Source organism: Pleurodeles waltl, chromosome 7 (assembly GCF_031143425.1).
Source record: "Pleurodeles waltl isolate 20211129_DDA chromosome 7, aPleWal1.hap1.20221129, whole genome shotgun sequence".
NCBI lineage: Eukaryota > Metazoa > Chordata > Amphibia > Caudata > Salamandridae > Pleurodeles > Pleurodeles waltl.
Window position 1 is genome coordinate 1,312,600,186 of NC_090446.1, and position 18,133 is coordinate 1,312,618,318.

General features: G+C 48.2%; 1 protein-coding gene across 1 annotated transcript in view; it reads left to right on the forward strand.

Moving 5' to 3' along the window:
- CA11 (carbonic anhydrase 11) overlaps nt 1-18,133 on the forward strand; it is a 616,839-nt gene that overhangs the window by 328,263 nt on the left and 270,443 nt on the right. The window lies entirely within an intron of this gene.

Genomic DNA, 18,133 nt, shown 5'->3' on the forward strand with positions numbered 1-18,133 from the left:
GATAAGTTTGTCCAGCTAGGTATTGACCAGGGGAAACCAGTTTCTCTGTCACCATAGTGACACTGGCACCTGTATCCCTCAGGCCTTCTACACTTGTCCCATTAATTAAGAGCTGCTGCCTGTATTTTTGCATGTTAGGAGGCCAGGCAGCCAGTGTGGCTAAATCCACCCCACCCTCAGAGACTAATGTAGCTTCAGTGTGACACCTGATTTGCTCTGGGCACACTGTTGATCCCACTTGGAGACTAGCCATTCCAGTGTTAGCTGGAGTGGAGTTAGAAGTGGTACTTTTCTTGGGACAGGCCTTGTCTCCAGTTTGGTGTCCAGGCTGATTACAGCTACGACACCAGGCCTTTTTGGGATCAAAGTTTTTACCCTTGTACCCAGAATTGTTTTGTGAGGAGGCTCTGGGCCCACCCTCCTGTGCAGGTTTTTGGGGGCCTGTAGAAGACTCTTTACTATTTTTGTTTTTGGATGTCTTAACACACTTCCCCTGGGGAGGCTTTGTGACCCCTTTCTTTTGGTCACCCTCTGTGGAAGTCTTGGTCACCCTAGTCTTGACCCAATGGTCCGCCTTCTTTCCCAATTCTTGGGGAGAAATTGGTCCTAGGTCTACCAGATGCTGATGCAGTTTATCATTTGAACAATTACTCAATAGATGTTCTTTCACAAATAAATTGTACAGCCCATCATAATCATTTACACCACTGCCTTGAATCCAACCATCCAGTGTTTTCACTGAGTAGTCCACAAAATCAACCCAGGTCTGGCTCGAGGATTTTTGAGCCCCCCTGAATCTAATTCTATACTCCTCAGTGGAGAATCCAAATCCCTCAATCAGGGTACCCTTCATGAGGTCATAAGATTCTGCATCTTTTCCAGAGAGTATGAGGAGTCTATCCCTACACTTTCCAGTGAACATTTCCCAAAGGAGAGCACCCCAGTGAGATCTGTTTACTTTTCTGGTTGCACAAGCCCTCTCAAAAGCTGTGAACCATTTGGTGATGTCATCACCATCTTCATATTTAGTTACAATCCCTTTTGGGATTTTCAACATGTCAGGAGAATCTCTGACCCTATTTATGTTGCTGCCACCATGGATGGGACCAAAACCCATCTCTTGTCTTTCCCTTTCTATGGCTAGGAGCTGTCTCTCCAAAGCCAATCTTTTGGCCATCCTGGCTAACAGGAGGTCATCTTCACTGAGGCTATCCTCAGTGATTTCAGAGGTGCTGGCCCCTCCTGCGAGGGAAGCAGCATCTCTGACTATCACAGTTGGAATCAGGGATTGAGGGTCCCTGATCTCCCTAGTTAGGACTGGAAGGGGGGAATTCTCCTCCAAGTCACTACTATCATCCTCTGGGTTGTTATCCTCAGAGGGGTTGGCTTTTTCAAACTCTGCCAAAAGCTCCTGGAGCTGTTGTTTGGAGGGTCTTAAGCCAACTGGGATTTTCTTTATTTTGCAGAGAGACCTTAGCTCCCTCATCTTAAGATGGAGGTAAGGTGTGAGGTAGAGTTCCACCACATTCTCTTCTGCACCAGGCATTATGTTTCTAAAAGTTGGAATACTTTTTAAGAATCTAAAACTATTTCTAGAACTTACTTCAAACTTTCACAAAACTTTTAAACTCTAAAAGAAATGCTAACAGGGACTAACACAAGGCCCTAGCAGGACTTTTAAAAATTTAGAAAAATAGCACAAATTGTAAAAACAATTTCTAATGACAATTTTTGGAATTTGTCGTGTGATCAGGTATTGGCTGAGTAGTCCAGCAAATGCAAAGTCTTGTACCCCACCGCTGATCCACCAATGTAGGAAGTTGGCTCTGTATGCACTATTTCAAAGTAAGGAATAGTATGCACAGAGTCCAAGGGTTCCCCTTAGAGGTAAGATAGTGGCAAAAAGAGATAATACTAATGCTCTATTTTGTGGTAGTGGGGTCGAGCAGTAGGCTTATCAAAGGAGTAGTGTTAAGCATTTGTTGTACACACACAAGCAATAAATGAGGAACACACACTCAAAGACAATTCCAGGCCAATAGGTTTTTGTATAGAAAAATATATTTTCTTAGTTTATTTTAAGAACCACAGGTTAAAATTTTACATGTAATACTTCAAATGAAAGGTATTGCAGGTAGGTACTTTATGTAGGAGGCTGGACTGGCTTGTAGTGAGTACCAAGGGGTACTTGCACCTTGCACCAGGCCCAGTTATCCCTTATTAGTGTATAGGGTGTCTAGCAGCTTAGGCTGATAGATAATGGTAGCTTAGCAGAGCAGCTTAGGCTGAACTAGGAGACGTGTGAAGCTACTACAGTACCACTTAGTGTCATATGCACAATATCATAAGAAAACACAATACACAGTTATACTAAAAATAAAGGTACTTTATTTTTATGACAATATGCCAAAGTATCTTAGAGTGTACCCTCAGTGAGAGGATAGGAAATATACACAAGATATATATACACAATAGCAAAAATATGCAGTATAGTCTTAGAAAACAGTGCAAACAATGTATAGTTACAATAGGATGCAATGGGGAAACATAGGGATAGGGGCAACACAAACCATATACTCCAAAAGTGGAATGCGAACCACGAATGGACCCCAAACCTATGTGACCTTGTAGAGGGTCGCTGGGACTATTAGAAAATAGTGAGAGTTAGAAAAATAACCCTCCCCAAGACTCTGAAAAGTGAGTGCAAAGTGCACTAAAGTTCCCCTAAGGACAAAATAGTCGTGTTAGAGGAATAATGCAGGAAAGACACAAACCAGCAATGCAACAACTGTGGATTTCCAATCTAGGGTACCTGTGGAACAAGGGGACCAAGTCCAAAAGTCACAAGCAAGTCGGAGATGGGCAGATGCCCCGGAAATGCCAGCTGCGGGTGCAAAGAAGCTTCGACTGGACAGAAGAAGCTGAGGTTTCTGCAGGAACGAAAAGGGCTAGAGACTTCCCCTTTGGTGGACGGATCCCTCTCGCCGTGGAGAGTCGTGCAGAAGTGTTTTCCCGCCGAAAGAACGCCAACAAGCCTTGCTAGCTGCAAATCGTGCGTTTGGCGTTTTTGGACGCTGCTGGGGCCCAGGAGGGACCAGGAGGTCGCAAATTGGACCTGAAGAGAGAGGGGACGTCGAGCAAGACAAAGAGCCCTCACTGAAGCAGGTAGCACCCGGAGAAGTGCCAGAAACAGGCACTACGAGGATGCGTGAAACGGTGCTCGCCGAAGTTGCACAAAGGAGTCCCACGTCGCCGGAGACCAACTTAGAAAGTCGTGCAATGCAGGTTAGAGTGCCGCGGACCCAGGCTTGGCTGTGCACAAAGGATTTCCGCCGGAAGTGCACAGGGGCCGGAGTAGCTGCAAAGTCGCGGTTCCCAGCAACGCAGCCCAGCGAGGTGAGGCAAGGACTTACCTCCACCAAACTTGGGCTGAAGAGTCACTGGACTGTGGGGGTCACTTGGACAGAGTCGCTGGATTCGAGGGACCTCGCTCGTCGTGCTGAGAGGAGACCCAAGGGACCGGTAATGCAGCTTTTTGGTGCCTGCGGTTGCAGGGGGAAGATTCCGTTGACCCACGGGAGATTTCTTCGGAGCTTCTGGTGCAGAGAGGAGGCAGACTACCCCCACAGCATGCACCACCAGGAAAACAGTCGAGAAGGCGGCAGGATCAGCGTTACAGAGTTGCAGTAGTCGTCTTTGCTACTATGTTGCAGGTTTGCAGGCTTCCAGCGCGGTCAGCAGTCGATTCCTTATCAGAAGGTGAAGAGAGAGATGCAGAGGAACTCGGATGAGCTCTTGCATTCGTTATCTAAAGTTTCCCCAGAGACAGAGACCCTAAATAGCCAGAAAAGAGGGTTTGGCTACTTAGGAGAGAGGATAGGCTACTAACACCTGAAGGAGCCTATCAGCAGGAGTCTCTGACGTCACCTGGTGGCACTGGCCACTCAGAGCAGTCCAGTGTGCCAGCAGCACCTCTGTTTCCAAGATGGCAGAGGTCTGGAGCACACTGGAGGAGCTCTGGACACCTCCCAGGGGAGGTGCAGGTCAGGGGAGTGGTCACTCCCCTTTCCTTTGTCCAGTTTCGCGCCAGAGCATGGGCTAAGGGGTCCCTGAACCGGTGTAGACTGGCTTATGCAGAATTGGGCACCTCTGTGCCCAACAAAGCATTTCCAGAGGCTGGGGGAGGCTACTCCTCCCCTGCCTTCACAACATTTTCCAAAGGGAGAGGGTGTCACACCCTCTCTCAGAGGAAGTTCTTTGTTCTGCCATCCTGGGCCAGGCCTGGCTGGACCCCAGGAGGGCAGCTGCCTGTCTGAGGGGTTGGCAGCAGCAGCAGCTGCAGTGAAACCCCAGGAAGGGCAGTTTGGCAGTACCAGGGTCTGTGCTACAGACCACTGGGATCATGGGATTGTGCCAACTATGCCAGGATGGCATAGAGGGGGCAATTCCATGATCATAGACATGTTACATGGCCATATTCGGGGTTACCATGGTGAAGCTACATATAGGTAGTGACCTATATGTAGTGCACGCGTGTAATGGTGTCCCCGCACTCACAAAGTTCAGGGAATTGGCTCTGAACAATGTGGGGGCACCTTGGCTAGTGCCAGGGTGCCCTCACACTAAGTAACTTTGCACCTAACCTTTACCAGGTAAAGGTTAGACATATAGGTGACTTATAAGTTACTTAAGTGCAGTGTAAAATGGCTGTGAAATAACGTGGACGTTATTTCACCCAGGCTGCAGTGGCAGGCCTGTGTAAGAATTGTCAGAGCTCCCTATGGGTGGCAAAAGAAATGCTGCAGCCCATAGGGATCTCCTGGAACCCCAATACCCTGGGTACCTCAGTACCATATACTAGGGAATTATAAGGGTGTTCCAGTAAGCCAATGTAAATTGGTAAAAATGGTCACTAGCCTGTCAGTGACAATTTGGAAAGAAATGAGAGAGCATAACCACTGAGGTTCTGATTAGCAGAGCCTCAGTGAGACAGTTAGTCACTACACAGGTAACACATTCAGGCACACTTATGAGCACTGGGGCCCTGGGTTACCAGGGTCCCAGTGACACATACAACTAAAACAACATATATACAGTGAAAAATGGGGGTAACATCCCAGGCAAGATGGTACTTTCCTACACAACCCCCCCCAAACGAAGGACAATAAGACTAGCCATGACCTGATGAGTCTTCATTGTCTAAGTGGAAATATCTGGAGAGTCCATCTGCATTGGAGTGGCTACTCCCAGGTCTATGTTCCACTGTATAGTCCATTCCCTGTAGGGATATGGACCACCTCAACAATTTAGGATTTTCACCTTTCATTTGTTTTAGCCAAAGTAGAGGTTTGTGGTCTGTCTGAACAATGAAGTGAGTGCCAAACAGGTATGGCCTCAACTTCTTCAGAGCCCAGACCACAGCAAAGGCCTCCCTCTCAATGGCAGACCAACGCTTTTCTCTAGGGGTCAACCTCCTACTAATAAAAGCAACAGGTTGATCCTGGCCCTCAGAATTAAGTTGTGATAGGACTGCCCCTACTCCTAATTCAGATGCATCAGTTTGGACATAGAATTTTTTAGAGTAAAAAGGGCTTTTCAGGACAGGTGCAGAGCACATGGCCTGCTTCAGCTCCTCAAAAGCTTTCTGACAGTTTGCTGTCCATAATACCTTTTTAGGCATTTTCTTGGATGTGAGGTCATTAAGAGGGGCTGCAATGGAGCCATAGTTCTTAATGAACCTCCTGTAATACCCAGTGAGGCCTAGGAAGGCTCTCACCTTAGTCTGAGTGGTAGGGGGAACCCAATCAATAATAGTTTGGATTTTCCCCTGAAGTGGTGCAATCTGTTCCCCACCAACAAGGTGTCCCAGATAAACCACCTTACCCTGCCCTATCTGGCACTTTGAAGCCTTGATAGTGAGGCCTGCCTTTTGCAGGGCCTCCAAAACTTTCCATAGGTGGACCAGGTGATCATCCCAGCTGGAGCTAAAGACAGCTATATCGTCCAAATATGCTGCACTGAAAGCTTCCAGCCCTTGCAGGACTGTGTTCACCAACCTCTGAAAAGTGGCAGGTGCATTTTTCAAACCAAAAGGCATTACAGTAAACTGGTAATGTCCTCCAATGGTAGAAAATGCAGTCTTAGGTTTAGCATCTTCTGATAATTTGATCTGCCAATACCCTGCAGTCAAATCAAAAGTGCTTAGATACTTGGCAGATGCCAGTGTATCTATAAGCTCATCTGCCCTGGGTATAGGGTGAGCATCAGTTTTGGTTACCAAGTTGAGACCTCTATAGTCTACACAAAACCGCATTTCTTTCTTTCCATCTTTAGAATTGGGTTTTGGTACCAGTACCACAGGAGAAGCCCATGGACTGTCAGAGTGCTCAACCACTCCTAGTTCCAACATTTTCTGAACTTCTTGCTTTATGCAGTCCCTGACATGGTCAGGCTGCCTATAGATCTTACTTTTGACAGGTAAACTGTCTCCAGTATCTATAGTGTGCTCACACCAAGAAGTGGTGCCTGGCACAGTAGAGAAGAGTTCTGAAAATTGTCCTAGGAGATTTATGCAATTGTCTTTCTTCTCAGCAGTAAGGCAATCAGCCAAAACTACACCTTCCACAAGAGCATCTTGATCTGTGGAAGAGAAGAGATCAGGTAGAGGATCACTATCTTCTTCCTGTCCCTCATCTGTTGCCATGAGCAGGGTGAGATCAGCCCTGTCATAGTAGGGTTTCAGGCAGTTGACATGGAGCACCCTAAGGGGACTCCTGGCAGTGCCTAAGTCAACCAAGTAGGTGACTTCACCCTTCTTTTCAACAATTGTGTGGGGTCCACTCCATTTATCTTGGAGTGCTCTTGGGGCCACAGGCTCCAAGACCCACACTTTCTGCCCTGGTTGGTACTGAACCAAAACAGCCTTCTGATCATGCCATTGCTTCTGGAGCTCTTGGCTGGCCTGAAGGTTTTTACTGGCCTTTTTCATGTACTCAGCCATCCTTGATCTGAGGCCAAGTACATAATCCACAATATCCTGCTTAGGAGCTTTTAAAGGTTGTTCCCAACCCTCCTTTACAAGTGTGAGTGGACCCCTAACAGGGTGTCCAAAAAGAAGTTCAAAGGGGCTGAAGCCCACTCCTTTCTGGGGTACCTCCCTGTAGGCAAAAAGGAGGCATGGTAGAAGGATATCCCATCTCCTGCGGAGTTTTTCAGGGAGACCCATAATCATGCCTTTGAGAGTTTTATTAAATCTCTCCACCAGTCCATTTGTTTGTGGATGATAGGGTGTTGTGAACTTGTACGTTACACCACACTCCTTCCACATGGCCTTTAAGTATGCAGACATGAAATTGCTTCCTCTGTCTGATACTACTTCCTTTGGGAAGCCCACCCTGGAAAATATTCCCAGGAGGGCCTTTGCCACTGCAGGTGCTGTAGTGGTCCTTAAAGGAATAGCTTCAGGATATCTTGTGGCATGGTCCACTACCACTAAGATAAACCTATTGCCTGAAGCAGTAGGAGGGTCAAGGGGGCCAACTATGTCAACCCCTACCCTTTCAAAGGGAACCCCAACCACAGGCAGTGGGATAAGGGGTGCCTTTGGGGTGCCACCTGTCTTGCCACTGGCTTGACAGGTTTCACAGGACTTACAAAATTCTTTTGTGTCCTCAGACATCCTAGGCCAATGAAACAGGGGAACAAGCCTGTCCCAAGTTTTCATTTGTCCTAGATGCCCAGCTAAGGGAATGTCATGTGCCAGTGTTAGGAGGAACTTTCTGTACTCCTGAGGAATCACTAATCTCCTGGCAGCTCCAGGTTTAGGATCCCTATGCTCAGTGTACAAGAGGTTGTCCTCCCAGTAAACTCTGTGAGAGTCACTGACATCCCCATTAGCCTGTTTGACAGCTTGCTGTCTGAGACCCTCTAATGTGGGACAGGTTTGCTGTGCCACACTCAGCTCCTCTCTGGCAGGCCCCCCTTCACCCAAAAGCTCAGCAGTGTCTGCTTCCAACTCCTCTGGTGTAGGTTCTGCACAGGGAGGGAATTCTTCTTCCTCAGAATTAGAATCCACTGTAGAGGGAGGGATAGTAGGAAGTGGTTTGCTTCTACTAGCCCTAGCTTTAGGGAGCACTTGGTCCATTGTTCCAGGATCCAAGCTTCCCTGTCCTTTTTGCTTTTTGGCCTGAGCCCTTGTCAAAGCAAAAATATGCCCTGGGATGCCCAGCATTGCTGCATGGGCCTCCAACTCCACATCTGACCAAGCTGATGTCTCCAAATCATTCCCTAATAGACAGTCTACAGGTAAATCTGAAGCTACCACAACTTTCTTTGGACCAGTTACCCCCCCCAGTTGAGATTTACAACAGCCATGGGGTGGCTTTGTGTTATGTTGTGAGCATCGGTTACTTGGTACTGGTGTCCAAGTATGTGTTGTTCAGGGTGCACCAGTTTCTCCATCACCATTGTGACACTGGCACCTGTGTCCCTGTAGGCCTGGACCTCAACACCATTTATTAGGGTTAGTTGCTTGTACTTCTCCAAGTTATGGGGGCAAGCAACCAAAGTGGCTAAATCAATAGCCCCTTCAGAGACTAAAGTAGCCTCTGTGGTCTCCCTAATTAGACCAACCCCAACTAAATTACCAAAAGTGAGCCCAGCTACTCCCTTGGATTGGCTATTAGTAGGTTTGCTCCCACCACCACTGCTATTAGTAGGGACACTAGGTGTAGCAGTAGGGGTTGTAGTGGTAGGAGCTGTGGTGCCTTTCTTTGGACAACTGGGATCTGTTGTCCAATGGCCTTTTATTTTACATAAATAGCACCATGGTTTCTTTTCCTTGTTCTGATTAAAGGAGGATTTGGACCCACCACCCCCACCAGAGTGTTTTTGTGGGCCTGATGAAGACTCACTTTTAGATTTGTCCCCACCCTTGTCAGAAGACTTACCATCCTTCTTTTTGTTGCCATCTTTGCCACCCCCTGTATGAACTTTTCTGTTCACTCTTGTTCTGACCCATTTGTCTGCCTTCTTTCCCAATTCTTGGGGAGAGGTCAGATCAGAGTCCACCAAGTACTGGTGCAACAAATCAGACACACAATTATTAAGAATATGCTCTCTCAGGATTAAGTTATACAGGCTGTCATAATCAGTAACTTTACTGCCATGTAACCACCCCTCCAAGGCCTTCACTGAATGGTCAATAAAATCAACCCAGTCTTGTGAAGACTCCTTTTTGGTCTCTCTGAACTTTATCCTGTACTGTTCAGTGGTTAAGCCATAACCATCCAGGAGTGCATTCTTAAGAACTTGGAAATTATTAGCATCATTTTCTTTCACAGTAAGGAGCCTATCCCTACCTTTTCCACTAAATGATAGCCATAGGATAGCAGCCCACTGCCTTTGAGGGACATCCTGTACAACACAGGCCCTCTCAAGTGCAGCAAACCACTTGTTAATGTCATCCCCCTCCTTATAAGGGGGAACTATCTTGTGCAGATTCCTGGAATCATGCTCTTTTGCAGGATGACTATGGGGAATACTGCTGCTGCCACCATGGGTTTCTAAACCCAACTTCTGTCTTTCCTTCTCTAATTCAAAAGACTGTCTATCCAAATCCAGCTGTTGCTTTTTAAGCTTCAGTCTGGTTTGTTCCACCCTCAACTTATTGAGTTCCCTCTCTAACATTCTGTCATCAGGGTTGGTGGGAGGGACATTTCTAGAAACAGAGCTATGATGGGAATGAACAGAAGGAGACCTATCCCTTACAGAAGGCACCCTAACAGCTTGGTTTACAGAAACATTACTACCAGTATGGTGAGAATAAATGCTTTTGCTATGATGTGAGACAACACTATTTATTTGGTGTGGCTCATCATCATTACCATCTATGCTAGATTGTCTAGTAATGGGCAGGCTAGGAAGTTTCTTTCCTGAATCTTTTCCTGGGGGAGTCCCTGAATCAGATTGGGAACTATTAGGTACTTTTTCAACAGATGGGGCACCTATGGCCTTATCCTGTTCTCTAAGCATGTTAAGTAACAGTTCCAAGGAAGGATTCTTCCCTACACTCAAACCTCTCTCTATACAGAGACTCCTTGCTCTTTTCCAGCTAAGGTTGTCATATGCAAGTTTGGACAGATCAACACTTTGGCCTGTGCCAGACATTTTTTAGAGAGAGTTAAAGTGATAGAAAAAGAGAAAAAAGTTTTCAGAACTTTTTGGAAAGACAGAAAAAAACTTTTTAAACTTTTAAGAACTTTTTTTGAAAGTTTAGGAGTACTTTTCAGCCCTTAGAAAAGAGTGAAAAGAGGAAATGCAAAACTTTTTGGCTATGTGTATATACACTGACCTTGTTTTGTATATTTTTCTCTTATGAAAAGTACAATGACAAGAGTGGTAAGTAGTCTCAAGCACTTATCCCACCACTGCACAACCAATGTAGGAGGCTGGACTGGCTTGTAGTGAGTACCAAGGGGTACTTGCACCTTGCACCAGGCCCAGTTATCCCTTATTAGTGTATAGGGTGTCTAGCAGCTTAGGCTGATAGATAATGGTAGCTTAGCAGAGCAGCTTAGGCTGAACTAGGAGACGTGTGAAGCTACTACAGTACCACTTAGTGTCATATGCACAATATCATAAGAAAACACAATACACAGTTATACTAAAAATAAAGGTACTTTATTTTTATGACAATATGCCAAAGTATCTTAGAGTGTACCCTCAGTGAGAGGATAGGAAATATACACAAGATATATATACACAATAGCAAAAATATGCAGTATAGTCTTAGAAAACAGTGCAAACAATGTATAGTTACAATAGGATGCAATGGGGAAACATAGGGATAGGGGCAACACAAACCATATACTCCAAAAGTGGAATGCGAACCACGAATGGACCCCAAACCTATGTGACCTTGTAGAGGGTCGCTGGGACTATTAGAAAACAGTGAGAGTTAGAAAAATAACCCTCCCCAAGACTCTGAAAAGTGAGTGCAAAGTGCACTAAAGTTCCCCTAAGGACAAAATAGTCGTGTTAGAGGAATAATGCAGGAAAGACACAAACCAGCAATGCAACAACTGTGGATTTCCAATCTAGGGTACCTGTGGAACAAGGGGACCAAGTCCAAAAGTCACAAGCAAGTCGGAGATGGGCAGATGCCCCGGAAATGCCAGCTGCGGGTGCAAAGAAGCTTCGACTGGACAGAAGAAGCTGAGGTTTCTGCAGGAACGAAAAGGGCTAGAGACTTTCCCTTTGGTGGACGGATCCCTCTCGCCGTGGAGAGTCGTGCAGAAGTGTTTTCCCGCCGAAAGAACGCCAACAAGCCTTGCTAGCTGTAAATCGTGCGTTTGGCGTTTTTGGACGCTGCTGGGGCCCAGGAGGGACCAGGAGGTCGCAAATTGGACCTGAAGAGAGAGGGGACGTCGAGCAAGACAAAGAGCCCTCACTGAAGCAGGTAGCACCCGGAGAAGTGCCAGAAACAGGCACTACGAGGATGCGTGAAACGGTGCTCACCGAAGTTGCACAAAGGAGTCCCACGTCGCCGGAGACCAACTTAGAAAGTCGTGCAATGCAGGTTAGAGTGCCGCGGACCCAGGCTTGGCTGTGCACAAAGGATTTCCGCCGGAAGTGCACAGGGGCCGGAGTAGCTGCAAAGTTGCGGTTCCCAGCAATGCAGCCCAGCGAGGTGAGGCAAGGACTTACCTCCACCAAACTTGGGCTGAAGAGTCACTGGACTGTGGGGGTCACTTGGACAGAGTCGCTGGATTCGAGGGACCTCGCTCGTCGTGCTGAGAGGAGACCCAAGGGACCGGTAATGCAGCTTTTTGGTGCCTGCGGTTGCAGGGGGAAGATTCCGTCGACCCACGGGAGATTTCTTCGGAGCTTCTGGTGCAGAGAGGAGGCAGACTACCCCCACAGCATGCACAAGCAGGAAAACAGTCGAGAAGGCGGCAGGATCAGCGTTACAGAGTTGCAGTAGTCGTCTTTGCTACTATGTTGCAGGTTTGCAGGCTTCCAGCGCGGTCAGCAGTCGATTCCTTATCAGAAGGTGAAGAGAGAGATGCAGAGGAACTCGGATGAGCTCTTGCATTCGTTATCTAAAGTTTCCCCAGAGACAGAGACCCTAAATAGCCAGAAAAGAGGGTTTGGCTACTTAGGAGAGAGGATAGGCTACTAACACCTGAAGGAGCCTATCAGCAGGAGTCTCTGACGTCACCTGGTGGCACTGGCCACTCAGAGCAGTCCAGTGTGCCAGCAGCACCTCTGTTTCCAAGATGGCAGAGGTCTGGAGCACACTGGAGGAGCTCTGGACACCTCCCAGGGGAGGTGCAGGTCAGGGGAGTGGTCACTCCCCTTTCCTTTGTCCAGTTTCGCGCCAGAGCAGGGGCTAAGGGGTCCCTGAACCGGTGTAGACTGGCTTATGCAGAATTGGGCACTTCTGTGCCCAACAAGGCATTTCCAGAGGCTGGGGGAGGCTACTCCTCCCCTGCCTTCACACCATTTTCCAAAGGGAGAGGGTGTCACACCCTCTCTCAGAGGAAGTTCTTTGTTCTGCCATCCTGGGCCAGGCCTGGCTGGACCCCAGGAGGGCAGCTGCCTGTCTGAGGGGTTGGCAGCAGCAGCAGCTGCAGTGAAATCCCAGGAAGGGCAGTTTGGCAGTACCAGGGTCTGTGCTACAGACCACTGGGATCATGGGATTGTGCCAACTATGCCAGGATGGCATAGAGGGGGCAATTCCATGATCATAGACATGTTACATGGCCATATTCGGAGTTACCATGGTGAAGCTACATATAGGTAGTGACCTATATGTAGTGCACGCGTGTAATGGTGTCCCCGCACTCACAAAGTTCAGGGAATTGGCTCTGAACAATGTGGGGGCACCTTGGCTAGTGCCAGGGTGCCCTCACACTAAGTAACTTTGCACCTAACCTTTACCAGGTAAAGGTTAGACATATAGGTGACTTATAAGTTACTTAAGTGCAGTGTAAAATGGCTGTGAAATAACGTGGACGTTATTTCACCCAGGCTGCAGTGGCAGGCCTGTGTAAGAATTGTCAGAGCTCCCTATGGGTGGCAAAAGAAATGCTGCAGCCCATAGGGATCTCCTGGAACCCCAATACCCTGGGTACCTCAGTACCATATACTAGGGAATTATAAGGGTGTTCCAGTAAGCCAATGTAAATTGGTAAAAATGGTCACTAGCCTGTCAGTGACAATTTGGAAAGAAATGAGAGAGCATAACCACTGAGGTTCTGATTAGCAGAGCCTCAGTGAGACAGTTAGTCACTACACAGGTAACACATTCAGGCACACTTATGAGCACTGGGGCCCTGGGTTACCAGGGTCCCAGTGACACATACAACTAAAACAACATATATACAGTGAAAAATGGGGGTAACATGCCAGGCAAGATGGTACTTTACTACACTTTAGGAACTTTGAATAATCAAAATAGCATATATACTTTTCACATAAATCACATATAGCTATTTTAAAACTAGACACAGTGCAATTTTCACAGTTCCTAGGGGGGTAAGAGTTTGTTAGTTCTTGCAGGTAAGTAAACCACCTACGGGGTTCAAGTTGGGGTCCAAAGTAGCCCACCGTTGGGGGTTCAGAGCAACCCCAAAGTTACCACACCAGCAGCTCAGGGCCGGTCAGGTGCAGAGGTCAAAGAGGTGCCCAAAACGCATAGGCTTCAATGGAGAAGGGGGTGCCCCGGTTCCAGTCTGCCAGCAGGTAAGTACCCGCGTCTTCGGAGGGCAGACCAGGGGGGTTTTGTAGGGCACCGGGGGGGACACAAGTTAGCACAGAAAGTACACCCTCAGCAGCACGGGGGCGGCCGGGTGCAGTGTGCAAACACGCATCGGGTTTCCAATAGAAATCAAAGGGAGACCAAGGGGTCTCTTCAGTGATGCAGGCAGGCAAGGGGGGGTCTCCTCGGGGTAGCCACCACCTGGGCAAGGGAGAGGGCCTCCTGGGGGTCACTCCTGCACTGGAGTTCCAATCTTTCAGGTCCTGGGGGCTGCGGGTGCAGAGTCTTTACCAGGCGTCGGGATCTGGGAAGCAGCAGTCGCGGTCAGGGGAAGCCTCGGGATTCCCTCTGCAGCCGTCGCTGTGGGGGCTCAGGGGGGACAACTCTGGCTACTCACGGTCTTGCAGTCGCCGGGGAGTCCTCCCTGAAGTGTAGTTTCTCCACAAGTCGAGCCGGGGGCGTCGGGTGCAGAGTAGCAAGTCTCACGCTTCCGGCGGGAAACGCAGTTGTTTTAAAGTTGCTCCTTTGAAACAAAGTTGCAGTCTTGGATGAACAGAGCCGCTGTCCTCTGGAGTTTCTTGGTCCTTCTAGAGTAAGGCAGTCCTCTGAGGATTCAGAGGTCTCCGGTCCCTGGGGAGAGCGTCGCTGGAGCAGTGTCTTTAGAAGTGGGGAGACAGGCCGGTAGAGCTGGGGCCAAAGCAGTTGGTGTCTCCGTCTTCTCTGCAGGATTTTTCAGCTTAGCAGTCCTCTTCTTCTTAGTTTGCAGGAATCTGAGTTCCTAGGTTCAGGGGAGTCCCTAAATACAGGATTTAGGGGTGTGTTTAGGTCTGGGAGGGCAGTAGCCAATGGCTACTAGCCCTGAGGGTGGCTACACCCTCTTTGTGCCTCCTCCCAAGGGGAGGGGGTCACATTCCTATCCCTATTGGGGGAATCCTCCATCTGCAAGATGGAGGATTTCTAAAAGTCAGAGTCACCTCAGCTGAGGTTGCCTTAGGGGCTGTCCTGACTGGCCAGTGACTCCTCCTTGTTTTTCTCATTATCTCCTCCGGCCTTGCCGCCAAAAGTGGGGCCGTGGCCGGAGGGGGCGGGCAACTCCACTAGTTGGAATGCCCTGGGGTGCTGTAACCAAGGGGGTGAGCCTTTGAGGCTCACCGCCAGGTGTTACAGTTCCTGCATGGGGGCGGTGATAAGCATCTCCACCCAGTACAGGCTTTGTTACTAGCCACAGAGTGACAAAGGCACTCTCCCCATGTGGCCAGCAACATGTCTTGAGTGTGGCAGGCTGCTAAAACCAGTCAGCCTACACGGGTAGTTGGTTAAGGTTTCAGGGGGCACCTCTAAGGTGCCCTCTGGGGTGTATGTTACAATAAAATGTACACTGGCATCAGTGTGCATTTATTGTGCTGAGAAGTTTGATACCAAACTTCCCAGTTTTCAGTGTAGCCATTATGGTGCTGTGGAGTTCGTGTTTGACAGACTCCCAGACCATATACTCTTATGGCTACCCTGCACTTACAATGTCTAAGGTTTTGCTTAGACACTGTAGGGGCACAGTGCTCATGCACTAGTGCCCTCACCTATGGTATAGTGCACCCTGCCTTAGGGCTGTAAGGCCTGCTAGAGGGGTGACTTATCTATACTGCATAGGCAGTGTGAGGTTGGCATGGCACCCTGAGGGGAGTGCCATGTCGACTTACTCGTTTTGTCCTCACCAGCACACACAAGCTGGCAAGCAGTGTGTCTGTGCTGAGTGAGGGGTCCCCAGGGTGGCATAAGACATGCTGCATCCCTTAGGGACCTTCCCTGGCATCAGGGCCCTTGGTACCAGGGGTACCAGTTACAAGGGACTTACCTGGATGCCAGGGTGTGCCAATTGTGAAAACAAAAGTACAGGTTAGGGAAAGAACACTGGTGCTGGGGCCTGGTTAACAGGCCTCAGCACACTTTCAAATCAAAACTTAGCATCAGCAAAGGCAAAAAGTCAGGGGGTAACCATGCCAAGGAGGCATTTCCTTACAACAGCTGTTGTAAACCAGACCAAAGATGTCAGAGGGATTTACAAAAGAAACTTCAGCAAATGTAAAACAGAAACAGTAACAATAAAGTCATATAAAATAAAATAAAAAAATGCATTGTAAACTAGGTAGGTACAAAGAAAGAGAGAAAAAGAGAACGTTTCTAAAATAGAAGAACGTTTGAATGAGGCAGATTCACTAGGAGTACATTTCATAGTGTAGTGTCAGCTCTGGTAAAAGATGGAGCAGGTTTATTCGCAAACTAAGATGAGATATCAGAAGCCAGACAATTTCTTGGTTCCATTGGCCACCAACCAGTCTTAGAGTCGGGTAAGCTAGCTTGTCAAGACCAGCCTCCCTATTAAACTTGAACCATTTGATAAGATTTCAATTACTAAATATGCTCTTATGGGGTGTTACAAATAGGTGCTGAGCAGGGCTACACTGACCATGCTGCCACTCTTGCATTTTCCCATAGGCAACAGGCCTTAGAGGTTGTTTTTAGGTTATGAAGGGCTACCACGACCACATCGTGCCCCATAGCCCCATTCTAGTCATGGCCTCTTGCAGTGAGGGGCGGGTTTGAACATTTTAGCTAGGGCCTGTTTTCCAGTCTATCCAAGCCCGGTGCCAGTTTAAGCAAATGCCTGATACAACTAGGCAGACAGACATGGTAAGCAGAACAGGTGTCATGTGGTCGTGGCCACCAGCCTGTTAGCAATGGATAACACAGCTTTTATAATGGCCTTGCAGGACTTGGGTGACCTCAGCATGACAAAGCCTGAGCAACAATTCTTTAATATTCAGACAACTGTTAAAACTTCCTTTACCCTGGAAAATGGAACTAAGATACAATGCTATAGATTGGTGATGTGTGCTTGTACGTTCAATGTGAACTCCAAAACCTCTGTGGTTTGCTACAAAATGGCAGTTAAGGAGTGAGGCAATATACTGCCAACACAGCGCCACGGATGGATTCGGGCAGGAATGAGAGCAGGTTGTGATGTGAAGGCCCCAATACTGGATCGCAGTTTCTCCTGCACCATATCCTTTCACCCTATTGCCACCCACTTCCCCAACTCTTTGCTTTTAGGCAGTCCATGACCATGATCATCTAGTGAAGAAGCCTTGCTCAGGTGTGGCCTGGCAAGAGAAACTGCCCACTCCAGTGTGACAGCCCCAGTACCTGAATTCCAGGGCCGGAAGATGTCTGACCTCTCTGGGGCTTCCGTGGTTCCTGTTCCACTATGGCTGTCTTTCTGTCCTTAACTCTGGAGCCAGCTGCTGCTATACGCTTCAACTCTCTCATCTGCCATGTAACCCTGGTGAAGCTCTTGCATGCCACTATGTGCGCAACTGCAAACTCAAGGGCAGTGAGTAGCCTTTTGAAAGACACACGTCCACACAGATAGAGCAAGCACTTCCAGAAGCCAAGAAAGGTGTGTCCTTCTTGGATGGACTCAATTGTCTGTTCTCATGTGTTCTTTTGTGGATTTTGAGAATTAAGGGTTTTTATCAGGCTGTGGGACCAATGGCAGTGCTGTTCAGTACTTGTTAAAGCCCACAGGTAGTTGCTAACAACTCTCAACCTAATGTGTTATGGGCATAGCAATTTCAGAGACATGTCCATTCAAGGAGATCTTTAGTTACATCCCAGGTGTATATGGCACCATCTTGGGACTCTCATGTCATGAGGGACCGGATACCAAAATAACGAGATTATCCTTCTGTAGTGCTTGGCCTAATAGGAAGTCCATCCCAGTTGTCCAGTAATGGAACCCAGTAGCACTGTTCGTAGTATCAGCATTAACTCCAGATCGATTCATCGTAATCGAGCTGGCGGCAATGTGGCAGTGCAGCGCGCGCAGTAGCACCCGCTGCGCTTTTCACTGCCATAATCCGGGCAGTGGAAAGCGTGATGGGGCTGTCCATGGGGTCCCTGCACTGCCCATTCCAAGTGCATGGGCAGTGCAGGGGCCCCCAGGGTGCCATGAAAAGGCTAGTAGATTGGTGAGTTGTAATCCCCAGGGTGGTGCTGCATGCAGAACCACCCTGGAGGATTACAACAGTTGAGACCGCCAGGCTGTCAACTGGTGCCAAAGTGGCAGTGTCAGTGGTCGGCACGTGGCGGCTCCACCATAGTCGTAATGTGATGGTCAGACCACCACGGCGGTCCAACCGCCACCGCAAGTCTGGCGGTCCAACCGCCAGACTCGTAATGAGGATCACAGCCTGATATTTGGCCTCTGTCTTTGATCACAGAACAAAAGAGACAAGATAAAAACAGCCGGAAAGGTTTCACTTTAGGAAGGATAAAACATTGATGCTATGCAGTCTTAATGTCAGTACTCAGATC